This window comes from Euprymna scolopes, chromosome 39 (genome assembly GCF_053919585.1).
Source record: "Euprymna scolopes isolate OS-2025 chromosome 39, ASM5391958v1, whole genome shotgun sequence".
Taxonomy (NCBI): domain Eukaryota; kingdom Metazoa; phylum Mollusca; class Cephalopoda; order Sepiida; family Sepiolidae; genus Euprymna; species Euprymna scolopes.
Window position 1 is genome coordinate 2267550 of NC_136520.1, and position 12451 is coordinate 2280000.

The following is a 12451-nucleotide window of genomic DNA, read 5'->3' on the forward strand; positions in this document are numbered from 1 at the left end:
GGGGTATGAATAATATCGGGCACAAGTGTATATAATTTAAGTTCCTTTCAGCAATAATCGAAACCGAAACCAAAACCTTTGAAGAAAGAAATATATGTATATAGATATATAATTTAAGTTCCTTTCAGCTATAATCGAAACCAAAACCAAAACTTTGGAAGAAAGAAATATATGTATATAGATATATGATTTAAGTTCCTTTCAGTAATAATCGAAACCGTATGTATATAGATATATAATTTAAGTTCCTTTCAGTAATAATCGAAACCGAAACCAAAACTTTGGAAGAAAGAAATATATGTATATAGATATATAACGAGTTCCTTCACCTATAATCGAAACCAAAACCAAAACTTATGAAGTATTCTTGGTAAAATTATTTATTATAAGAAATAGAAGGTCATAACAATTAAACGAGAGTAACTCGGAAGAAAAAATGTGTAAGGGTAACACACAAAATAACACACGATAGTGTTATCGTATAGATTATTTTAGGAATGTTAACTTAAAAATGTTATCATAACAAGTTAGTTGACAACTTAGAAATAATGACATGTACAAACATCAGGTGATTATCTTGGTGACGAATAATAATGACGTAACGAGAAAGCTTGAATGACACATGTTAGTCAAGAGTTGGTAGTCAGAGAAACAGGGACGGTCCATGGACAGTAATGGCTCCGAGTACGGGAAAATGTCGATAGTAAAGATCTAGAACCAGCGTTACAGTTTTATAATGGGGAAACATTCGGAATAAATCTGCCGTAAATACCATCAAGACTTCGCAATCTTTAAGGTATTCACATCTAAAGAAAATGCAATTTCCTCCAGTTCTCCGTAAAAATTACTTTTAACGGTAAATTTTTACGATGTGCCCCACTGCCCCAACCACCCCCATGTTAAGAACGACTTTCGGAATAAACACCCCTAACCTCCTCATGTTAAGAATCGCTTTCGAGGTTGGGGGGGGTATTCCGAAAGCCGTTCTTAACATGGGGAGGTTGGGGTGTTTATAATATGCTTGGGCACGTCGTAAAAATTTACACTTTTAACTATGAATAATTTTATACTCGATGTATTTTCGTAATTTTTGGATATATTACTATTTTCGATAACGCAATTAAGTAAGTACTGTTGTTTTTGCTTAAAACTGCATCTTTAAAAAATCGATAAGCACTTAAATTTATTTATAAATTGAATGCGTGTCTAAACTTTCATCTATTCCGCAAGTTTTTTTTCCTTTTTGTTGTTGTTGCTATTTTACGCAGGTATTCTTCGACAAGGTTAGAGCAAACCAAACCAGTTAGTCGATTCTCTTAAAGTGTTGAAGCGTTCGCCTCAGACGGATTCCGAGTTCGTGGATCCGGCAACGCAAGTGACGCTGACGCTGACGCTCCTTTACGGTGATGTCTCGAGACGTATAAACGACGGGGAGGCTGGAAAAACAACAAACCCCATTAGACTCGTGTACAAACGGGACGCACGCGAACCGAGTGAGGGTGACAGGGTAAGGAGAAAGACGAAGAACGAAGAGAAAAAGAAGAGAGAAAGAGAGAGGCGATAGAGAAAGAAAAAGAAAGAGAGGATGAAAGAGAGATATATAGATAGATAGAGAGAGAGAGAGAGAGAGAGAGAGAGAGAGTAAAAGTAATGAAAGAAATAAGGAAAAATACGCGCATGCGTAGTGAAGAATAACTTCCGGTTAAAAAGTATACGCCATTTGCAATGTTGATTTGCCATATGCAATTACAATGTGATCGTCTGTTTTCATGAGACATTTCTCCCAGGCATTATTTTCTCTTTTTGGAATAGTGTAGAATCTGTTCTGTTATCATAAGCCCATCCTCCCAGGCATTATCCCCTATTTTTTTAAGTGGTCTAACATTTGTTCTGTTTGTATGAAACCATCTTCCTACGCGGTAATGTCACTAAATAAGGTTTGTGGGTGATATGAGAAAATAAGTCTGTGTAGGCATCAAAAAATGTTTCTTATCTAAAACATTATTACGTGAGGAGTCATTTTGAGTAAAAGTTAATTTATTTTACTCGTCGAAACTAGAGAAATGCATGATTAAAATGTGTAAACATTCAATGAGTAATATTGAAGATGGCTGCCACCAGCAATTTCGTAGAGCAAGTAGCAGCCTTGACCTTGCGATCAAAAACCAACCTACTTTTGATTTTATATGCCTGGCCCTTCTGCTTGTGTGGTGGTAATAGTTTGACTTTAAGTTTCAAATGAAAACGTCAAGTATCATGGTGTAATTGTGCTTTGAGCAGAAACATTAATTTTGAACGTGCCCCTGTCATATCAAAGGAGCTACTGTTGATTTTATATGTCGGGGTTTTCAGCTTGTAGTAACAAAACTTTTCAAATGCACTTGTGATGTTAGGCTGTGTAAGGTGTTAACTTTGATCAAAATCACCTATTCCTTCTTTCATTGTTTTTCGATTATCGATACTTATCGAAGACATTCCGATGCAAAACCTATTAAAGAACACTGTCTGGCCCATAAAGTCCATTTGTGTGAAATGTCGTAAAAATCTGCCCAAGCGTTTTCGAGTCCATATAGAACAAACACGCGCGCACACATACACATATACCATACATTACAACCATGTAATCCTTACAGCCACCTACCTTGAAAATGCTGTGAAACCTGACATAGCTATATGGAATAAGTCAGAAAGAGTTGCAACCTTGGTTGAAGTGAGTGTTCCTAATGATGGAGGTCTGAACAGAGCTTAAAGAGAAACAGACCAAATATCAAAATCTCATGTATGATATAAAAAGAAACTGGAATCTTAAGGAGATATCAACCATACCAGTTATCATAGGTGCCACAGGACTTATGAAGAAGAACCTGAAGTCCTACCTAACTAATATTCCTGGTGAACCAAGTGCAAAAGAGATGCAGACAATTGCACTTAAGGGAACAACGAGGATACTAAAAAGAGCTCTCGGTTGGTTTCAATAAAAAGCAGGGCAATGCTAACAGCGGTTTGGCTGCCTCATACCCAGCATTACGATCTTCAAAGGAAGAAAAATAAAAAAGAGAGATACACACAGAGACAAAGTTCTTTTTACACACACACACACACACACACACACACACACACACACACACACACACACACACACCTATATATATATATACTTGTTTATTGTTATATAAACATGCTCACATCTTGCTGCTACAAATAGCCACTTGTTTCAATCAAACATCAGGCAGCGACTTGACTATTCAAAAGTTCAATGTTTATTCATTTATTTTGATATCTGTTGTTTGATTGAAATAAGTGGCTATTTGTAGCAGCGGGATGTGAGCATGTTTATATAACAATAAACAAGTATTATCAGCTCTTTTTATGGAGCACTATCTAACAACCTCGTTGAATTCATTAGTCCATTACTTTTGAATATAAAAAACCCGTATATATATATATATATATATATATATATATATATATATATATTTAAGATTATAAGAAAGTATATACTATTGAGGTATATATATTAGAATTAACATTGTAAAAAGTTAATTAGCTATTATCGATCTATCTATTTATCTATCTATTCAATGATATTCTTAAAATAGTTATTTATTGTTTATAGAATAAAGTGTAGCAATGGGTTTTAGCTGAAGATGTTTACATAAATTAGCTAGGTTAAATATAAACAAAATAACCTTGGGCAGGCAGACGTGGAAAGTTCACACGAAGGGATACGTGTGCTTTTTGAATGATGACGTAACGGAACTGAGGTCAGGAGGTCGGAAAGTTTAGTCAGCCGAAAAGAGTTAGAGTTTGATCACGAGAGTGAACAGACAAGGGAGTTGGAGTTTAGTCCGGCAAGTGGACAGACGTACTTCAAGTCAGGACGCGAGGCTGGGAAGAATAAGCATGTAGACGAAATGTAGACTCTTGTGAAGACCATTTGAGATAGCTGAAATAAATTTATATTTTAAAAATATAAAGTGTTGTCAGCAGTGAAGATAAAAGAACTCTTCAAGAAAGAAAAGGTATGAAGCATATCTTATTCTTATAAAAAAATGATACTTTTATGTAAATATGAATTGTAATATATACCCGTGTGATGACTCTTTGATACAGCATGACTCAGTTTATATGTCGCTATCATATCCTCTGGCTAAACAATAATACATACAATTTATACGTTTATAACAGGTGTTATAAGAAAAATATCTCCTGCACCTCTAAAAAAATAAATTATATTTCGAATAGCAACAAATATAAAGCAGAATTAAAAGGAATATCCAACATCAGAGCATGTATACCACCAATTATTAACCCCAAAACATCTAATTAACACTCAAATTTTTATTACTTTTTTTTATGTCGACGCCTGCATTTCCCTATATTTCCTAGAGGGTGCACACTGGTTCAAATGTATAAAAATGAAACAAGACACAAGATGAAACACTGGATAACAACTGTACATATTCATAGGTCAAACCTTGACACTTCAAAAGCATGTGGACCCGATCTCATCCCAGCTGTGCTATTAAAAAAGTGCTCAGCCGAAGTAGCTCCAGTTCTCTCCAAACTCTACAACAAATGCCTTAATGAATCTTGCTTTCCGGGCTGTTGGAAAACTGCTTCTGTGGTACCAGTTTTCAAGAATTCTGGCGAAAGAACTGACCCATTAAATTATCGCCCTATTAGCCTCCTTCCACTTTTTGCCAAAATATTTGAGACCTTAATTAACCATGCTCTAGTCCATCACCTTACAGATGCTAAACTTCTGACTGACCAACAATATGGATTTAGACAAGCCCGTTCCACAGCAGACATCCTAACTGTAATCTCTGAACGTATATATCAGTCACTGGACAAAGCAGGAGAGGGCAGAGCAGTAGCTCTAGATATATTTAAGGCTTTTGACAGGATATGGCATGAGGGTCTCCTCAGGAAGATTAGATCATACGGTATCACTGGTAGAATACTTAACATAATTAAATCCTTCTTAGATAAGAGAAAAATCCAGGTTGTCCTCGACGGTCGTACATCTAAACAATATGATATAAATGCAGGAAGTGCCCCAGGGGTCTATCCTTGGACCTCTACTATTCTTGATATTCATAAATGACCTCCCTGACAAAATTGCCTCTGAGATGGGTATATATGCTGATGACACCACACTCTATAACAGGCACGACAGGAAAACAAATGAACATATATCTAAAGAAATGGCAGAAACACTAGAGGATGACCTCCAATCAGTAGTGGAATGGGGACAAAAATGGATGGTCACATTCAATGCCGCCAAGACTAAACTGGTTTCATTCAATAATTACAAGAAACCTTCTCTACCACCTATAGCAATGGCCAACGACTCTTTATCTGAGAGTACGTCTTTCAAGCTCCTTGGCCTAATGTTCACAGGAAACATGAGTTAGAATAATTACATCGAGGGCATTGCCAGGGCCGCTGCAAGGAAGATGGGCTCTCTCTACCGTGCTAGAAAACTATTTACACCCAAAAGTATCCTGTACCTCTATAAGGCAACCATTCGCCCATGTATGGAGTATTGCTGTCATATTTGGGCTGGTGCATCGGCTACTAGTCTCTCGCTCCTTGACAAGGTTCAAAAGAGAGTTGCAAATCTGATAGGCCCTAAACTGGTATCTAAGCTTCAGCCTCTGTCCCATCGACGAAACGTTGCATCCCTCTGTCTGTTCTACAAGTATTTTAATGGTGAATGCTCTGATGAACTGCAAGCACTTGTGCCCCCACGACGTGAACACACTCGACAGACCCGACAGGCTGCAAAATCCCACCCCCACTCTGTAGAGATCCCTAGATGTAAAAGATCTTTCTACTCCAGTAGTTTCTTCCCCAGAACCGCTAGACTTTGGAATTCCATGTCAGGTCCCTGCTTCCCCAACTGTACTGACGTGCAGAAGTTCAAGTGTAACGTGAACCGACATCTTGCTGCCCAAATCCCAACATAGTACCCCAGTAGTTGTTGCCCCTGATAGTAGCCCCCTAGACAAAAGTGGCAATGTGCCTGGTTTGGGGTGAAAATGTAATAAAAAAAAAAAAAGGTCTCTAGGTGCGTGGGTGACAGCATCGACCCTGTACATGCTAAACTTTATATGTACATTTACAAGATGAAGCGATGAAATTGTCGCCCTAAAAGAAAACAACACTACAGCTTTATTTTAAATCTTTTATTAAAAAAATCAATTCAGGTAACTTGATTATGTAGTAGAGCTGACATCTATTCTATGTAGCCACCTTCAGCCTCAATCACCGCCTCGATACGAGTCCAGACCTGTGAGCATACTTTTCCACAAGCGCCGGTGCAAACTCGGCGAATAATCAACAGATGCCGGCAATCAGGCTGGCTTTGGTGTTGTTGGAAGTCATGTTAGTAATGTTTTCGACATATGACCAAACGAAAAGCAGGTTCAGGTTGGGAGAGGAGGGGGGCAGTGAGAGAAAGGTACAAGGTCCTGGCACTCCTTCTGCAACTAAGCCTGGGTCTCTTTGAACTTGTGGGCAGATGCCGAGTGCTGCTGCTCCACCCAGGGTCTGCCAGCGACCACCTTATTGCACCAGGGGATCATAACACTCTCCAGCACATCCAGGTACAGTTTGGTGTTAATTTTCAAGCCAACTTTGAAGATATGAGATTGCATGGTGGCCCTCACATGAAATCAGACCAAAGACCATAACCGTGACCAGAAACTTTATTTTCACAGCCCTCGGCACGTCCCTGTTATTCGTGATTGGTTGGTTGGTTGTTTTTGTTTTACGGCATATCAACCCTTTTCGGGTTATTTAATGCCGAATCCAAAGATTTTGAAGAAAATTTTTTTTAATAGAATATATTTGTTGCTTTCACGGCGGTTTCTATTTAACCCATAGTTGGGACCCTAACAGGTACTACCACTCTGGGTCAGAGTAGACCTGGAAGCAATGGTAATTAAAGGGTGGCTCCACACTCCCCAAAACCCACAAGCTGGGGCCTCACCACTGGATATAGTTTAAGGTCATATCCAGGACCCCCATTGAGGGACTTTTACCCTCTGCAGGGGGGGGGGCAGTCGGCATATTCTAATGCCCCACCAACAGCGCCTGTTATTCGTGACAATTCAGCGATGCATATTAAAGGCGTTGGCAATGGTCCTGTTATTATAACTTGGATCGTGAGTTGTACAGCGGCGCATCTCCGATCTCGTTCGTTGAACATTGTTTCACTTTCAGATATGAGAGAAGGGGCCGATCGCTTTTAAGTTTTGTACACAACATGTTAACTAGTAGGGGAAAAACAAAAACGGCTTTCATCAAACGGAAATGGAATGTTTTTTTCTAGGGCGACAATTTTATCGTTCCACACTGTATAATAATAGAAGAAAAAGAGACTCAAGGTATCTGTTGTGAAAAAGAGAAAGTAAGGAGGGGGGAAATGAAAGAAATAGAGAGAGAGAGAGAGAGAGAGAGAGAAAGAAAGAGAGAGAGATACAAAAATTGATGGGGCAAGGAGAGAATTTTGGTTTGTTTGTTTGGTTGGTTGTTTTACGGCATATCAACCCTTTTCGGGTTATTTAATGCCGAATCCAAAGATTTTGAAGAAAAAATTTTTTAATAGAATATATTTGTTGTTTTCACGTTGGTTTCTATTTAACCCATAGTTGGGACCCTAACAGGTACTACCACTCTGGGTCAGAGTGGACCTGGGAGCAATGATAATTAAAGGGTGGCTCCACACTCCCCAAAGCCCACAAGCTGGGGCCTCACCACTGGATATAGTTTAAGATCATATCCAGGACCCCTATTGAGGGACTTTTACCCTCTGCAGGGGGGCAGTCGGCGTATTCTAATGCCCTACCGACAGGGCCACAAGGAGAGAATAACAGCGACAAGAAAAATATTTTACTAAAATGTGTCCTGATGAACTCGTTGCACTTGTGCCCCCTCGACGCACATATCCCCGACAAACTCGCTTAGCAACAAAATCACACCCCTTCACTGTTAGGATCCGTAAATGCCAGAAAGCTTTCTACTCTAATAGTTTCTTCCCTCGAACAGCTATACTTTGGAATTCCCTTCCTGCTACCTGCTTCTCTGACCGCAGAGCTTTAAATGCAACGTAAACCAACATTTTGGTAAACTTTCCTAGGTATGGTCCCAAATAGTAGCCTCTAACGTCCAGGTGACGGCATACCTTGTTAGGGGTGAACATGAGTAAAAAAAAAAAAAGAAAGAAAGAAAGAAAAAAGGTCTCTTCTGTGAAAAAAGGGAAGTAATGAAAAAAATAAAAGAAATATAGAGAGAGGGAGAAAGAGAGTGGAGAGAGAGAGTGGAGAGAGAGAGAGTGGAAAAAGAAGGAGAAAGGGAGAGAGAGAGAGAGAGAGAGAGAGAGAGAGAGAGAGAGAGAGAGAGAGAAAAGTTGATTCAAAAATTGATGGGACACGGAGAAAATAAACAATAAAAATAATGGGGAAGGGATTACGGTAAGAAAAAGAAGAAAATGGACGAAAAAATAGAAAATGGACGAAAAAAGAAAAAAAAAAGAAAATGGACAAAAAAAAGAAAAAAAAAGAAAATGGACGAAAAAAGAAAAAAAAAAAAGAAAATGGGCAAACAAAAAGAAAAAATGGACAAAAAAAAAGAAAAAATGGACAAAAAAAAAGGAAAAATGGACGAAAGACATAAGAAAAAGAAAAAATGGACGAAAAAAAATAAAATGGACGAAAAAAAAAAAGAAAAAAAGAAGGAAGATGCAAAAAGTAAAAGGGTGAGGCGTGGGAGGAGGTGTTGCCTTGACAACGAAAATCTTGAATCTGGCTGAGACGCCAATATCGATTTCTTTTCCTACGGAGAACCTTTTCCCTGGCTTTACCCCTCCCCTTCCCCGACACCCACCTGAGACATTTCCTGAGAAAATATTGATCAGGATTCGTATGCCTGACAAGAGGAACTCTTTCCTTTCAACCCCCACCACGTCTATTCCCTCCACCCTCTCCTTGTCTTATTCATTCTTTCTCACCACCCCCTACCACCACCCTCTTTCCTCTCTCTTTAATTCATTCTTTCTCTCCTATTGCATTTCTCCCTCTATTTCTGTCTCATTCATTGTTTTTCCTTCACCACCACCACCACCACCACCACCACCACCACTTCTCACTCTCACTCTCTCTCTCTCTCTCTCTCTCTCTCTCTCTCTCTCTCTCGTTCGTTCATTCATTCTTTTTCCCCCCTACTCCCATCGCCACTACACATCTCCCCCTCCCTCTCTCGTAAGTCTGTAAAATGCCAACTTCTTTCTGTTCTCCCCAGTTTTCTCTCTCTCTCTCTCTCTCTTTCTCTCTCTCTCTCCATATTTCTCCCCACTCTCTCTCCCCTATCTCTCGCTCCCCCTCTCCTTCCCTCCCTCTCTGTTTCTCGATTTCTACCTGAATGTCTGTTTGTCTTTCTTTCTCTCTATTGTTCCGCTTTCTCTCTCTCTCCGTCTCCCTTTCTCACTCTTTCTTCGTCTCGCTTACTCTTTCTCCCTCTAATTCTCTTTACTCTTTCCCTCTCTCCTTCTCTTTTCTCTCTCTCTCTCTCTCTTCATGTCCATCTTTTTAGTAAATTTTTCTCTATATTTGTTTCTCAATCTAGCGTCCTCTCCACACTTTCTCTCTCTTATTCTTACTCTCTCTTTTTCTATGTCTGTCAGTGTCTGACTGACTCTCTGTCTCTCTATCTCTCTCTCTCTCTTTCTCGTTTTCTCTCTCTCTCTCTCTCTCTCTCTCTCTCTCTCACACACACACACACACACTTCTATCTCTACACCATATATGCTCTGATGCCAATCTGACATCGGTGGAAATGAGGCTTCATGTTTTGTCAAACTTCTGGGCTTGATCTTTACTCCTGACCTGAAATGAAATCCGTATATCAAATCCATTGCCAAAGTCGCTGAAAAAATGGTGGGATTCTTCTACCGCTCCAGTAGATATCTCACTTCTGATGCAATTCTCTATCTATATATCTGTGGTGACTTCAACGTCCATAACATGGAATGGCTGACCCACTCAAATAAGACGGACAATGAGGGGAGGTTCTGTCATGATTTTGCCATTGCTTATGACCTCACTCAGATTGTTCTCAAGCCCACCCGTGTGCCCAATACTACAGGTCAATATGCAAGCCTCCTAGACCTTTTTCTCTCAACATCCCCTGAGCTATGTTCATGTTCCATTCTTTCTCCTCTAGGATCCTCCGACCACTCCGTCGTATCAGTTAAGATAAAAATGAAATGTAATAAGTCCCCAGACATACCCCTCCACCGTACTGTATACCGATACTCCATGGCTGACTGGGATAGCTTCCATACATTTATATCTGATCTACCTCTGCATTCCATGTTTAAAAGTGATGTGTCCTCTATAGTATCAGACCTAACCGAATGGTTAATTGTAGGCATAGACCGATTCATACTATCTAAAAAATTCCAACAAAAACCTAACAGCCAGCCATGGTTCTCCCCAAAATGTGCTGCTGCCATCGCACATAGAAATCACTTTTTCCATAGCTACCAACGTAATAGATGTACTGAGACTAAAGCTGCTTTCATGAACGCCACCAACAACTGTAAAAGAGTAATAAAAAATGCAAGAGAGCTATACGCCCAGTCTGTTAAATCCAAAGTAGCTGATCAGCAGCTTGGTTCCCACCAGTTTTGGCAAATAACAAATAGGATCCTGAACAGAAGTATGCGTTCTATCCCAACCATTATCAACGGACCAGAGGTCATCTCCTCAGCTTCAGATAAGGCCAAACCATTTGCCAAGAACTTTGTAGCTAATTCTACCCTATGCGACGAAGGCCATCAATTCCCCATATTTCCTCCTATAACACAGAACACGCTAGGTAACATACAAATATCTGTGCATGAGGTCGCCAAGCTAATCAAGAACATTGATTCCAGTAAAGCTACTGGCCCTGACGTCATCCCAATTATAGTGTTAAAAAAGCTTCAATCAGAACCTGCTCCCATACTTACAAAACTGTTTAAACATTGCCTTAAGAAGTGCTTTCCAACACCTTGGAAAACCTCATCAGTATGCCATGTATTTAAGAACTCATGTGATAAGTCATCTCCCTCTCAGTACAGATCAATAAGTCTCCTGTGTGTCATGAGTAAGTTGCTGGAATCCATATTAAATAGAGAAATAGTCAACCACCTCAGCAGAAATAACCTTCTTAGTGACACACAATATGGTTTCCGTCCTGCAAGATCTACCCTAGACGTGCTAACGGTTATATCTCATAGGATTAGTGAATCTCTTGACAAAGGCTTCCTTTCTAGGGCAATTGCTCTTGATATATCAAAGGACTTTGACAACGTACGGCATAAAGGCCTACTTCACAAGATCTCCAGCTACGGTATAACTCGAAATATTCTCCCTATCATTAAATCATTTCTCTCTGATAGGCTCATAAGAGTAGTGGTTGATGGGCAGAAATCAGAGGCTCACAGTATTAATGCTGGAGTCCCTCAGGGGTCCATCCTGGGCCCAACACTCTTCTTGATCTACATCAATGATCTCCCTAAACGCATACTTAAATCATTCGTTGACATCTATACTGATGACACGACCATCTACAGCAACATATCAAAGGCTGTAAATGACAAAACTCTCTCTCATTCTCTCTCCTCTGATCTCAAATAAGTGGTTCAGTGGGGGAAGATGTGGCTGGTTACCTTTAATGCATCTAAAACCAAACTCCTATCTTAACATCATCAACACTCTGATCCCCATCTGGCATCAATTGAAATGGATGGCTCTCGTCTAGGAGAAGCCTCATGTTTTGACAAGCTTTTGGGCTTGACCTTCACTCCTGATCTGAAATGGAACACGTACATCAAGTCTGTTGCCAGGGACGCTGGGAAAATGGTGGGATCCTTCTACTGTTCCAGAAGATATCTCACTGCTGATGCAATTCTCTATTTATATAAAAGCTAAGTACGTCCAAGGATGGAACACTGTTGCCATATCTGGGCAGGAGCTGCTAAAACAGACTATCCTGCCTTGACAGAGTACAAAATAGACTTTGTGGCTTAGTGGGGGATGCTCTTTTCTCTTCCCTGCAACCTCTCTCCTACAGAAGAGACGTTGCGAGCCTATCTTTGTTTTATCGTTATTTCCATGGCAATCTCTGGTCCCCCCTCGCCAATCTTTTACAAAAAACACCCGTCTAGCTGAATCCACTGTCAAAATCTTTCCCCACTCTTTAACTGTGCCTAAATAAAATGTAGATTCCATGAACAAAGCTTCTTTCTTAGAACTGCACGCCTGTGGAACTCTGTTCCGTCTGCCTGCTTCCCTCCTGACCACAACTTGGATGTCTTCAAGTCCAACGTAAATAAATTCCTGATGAACCGCCCCCTTAAGTAGACACTCTAAATATCTACACTAACATACTGTACTTA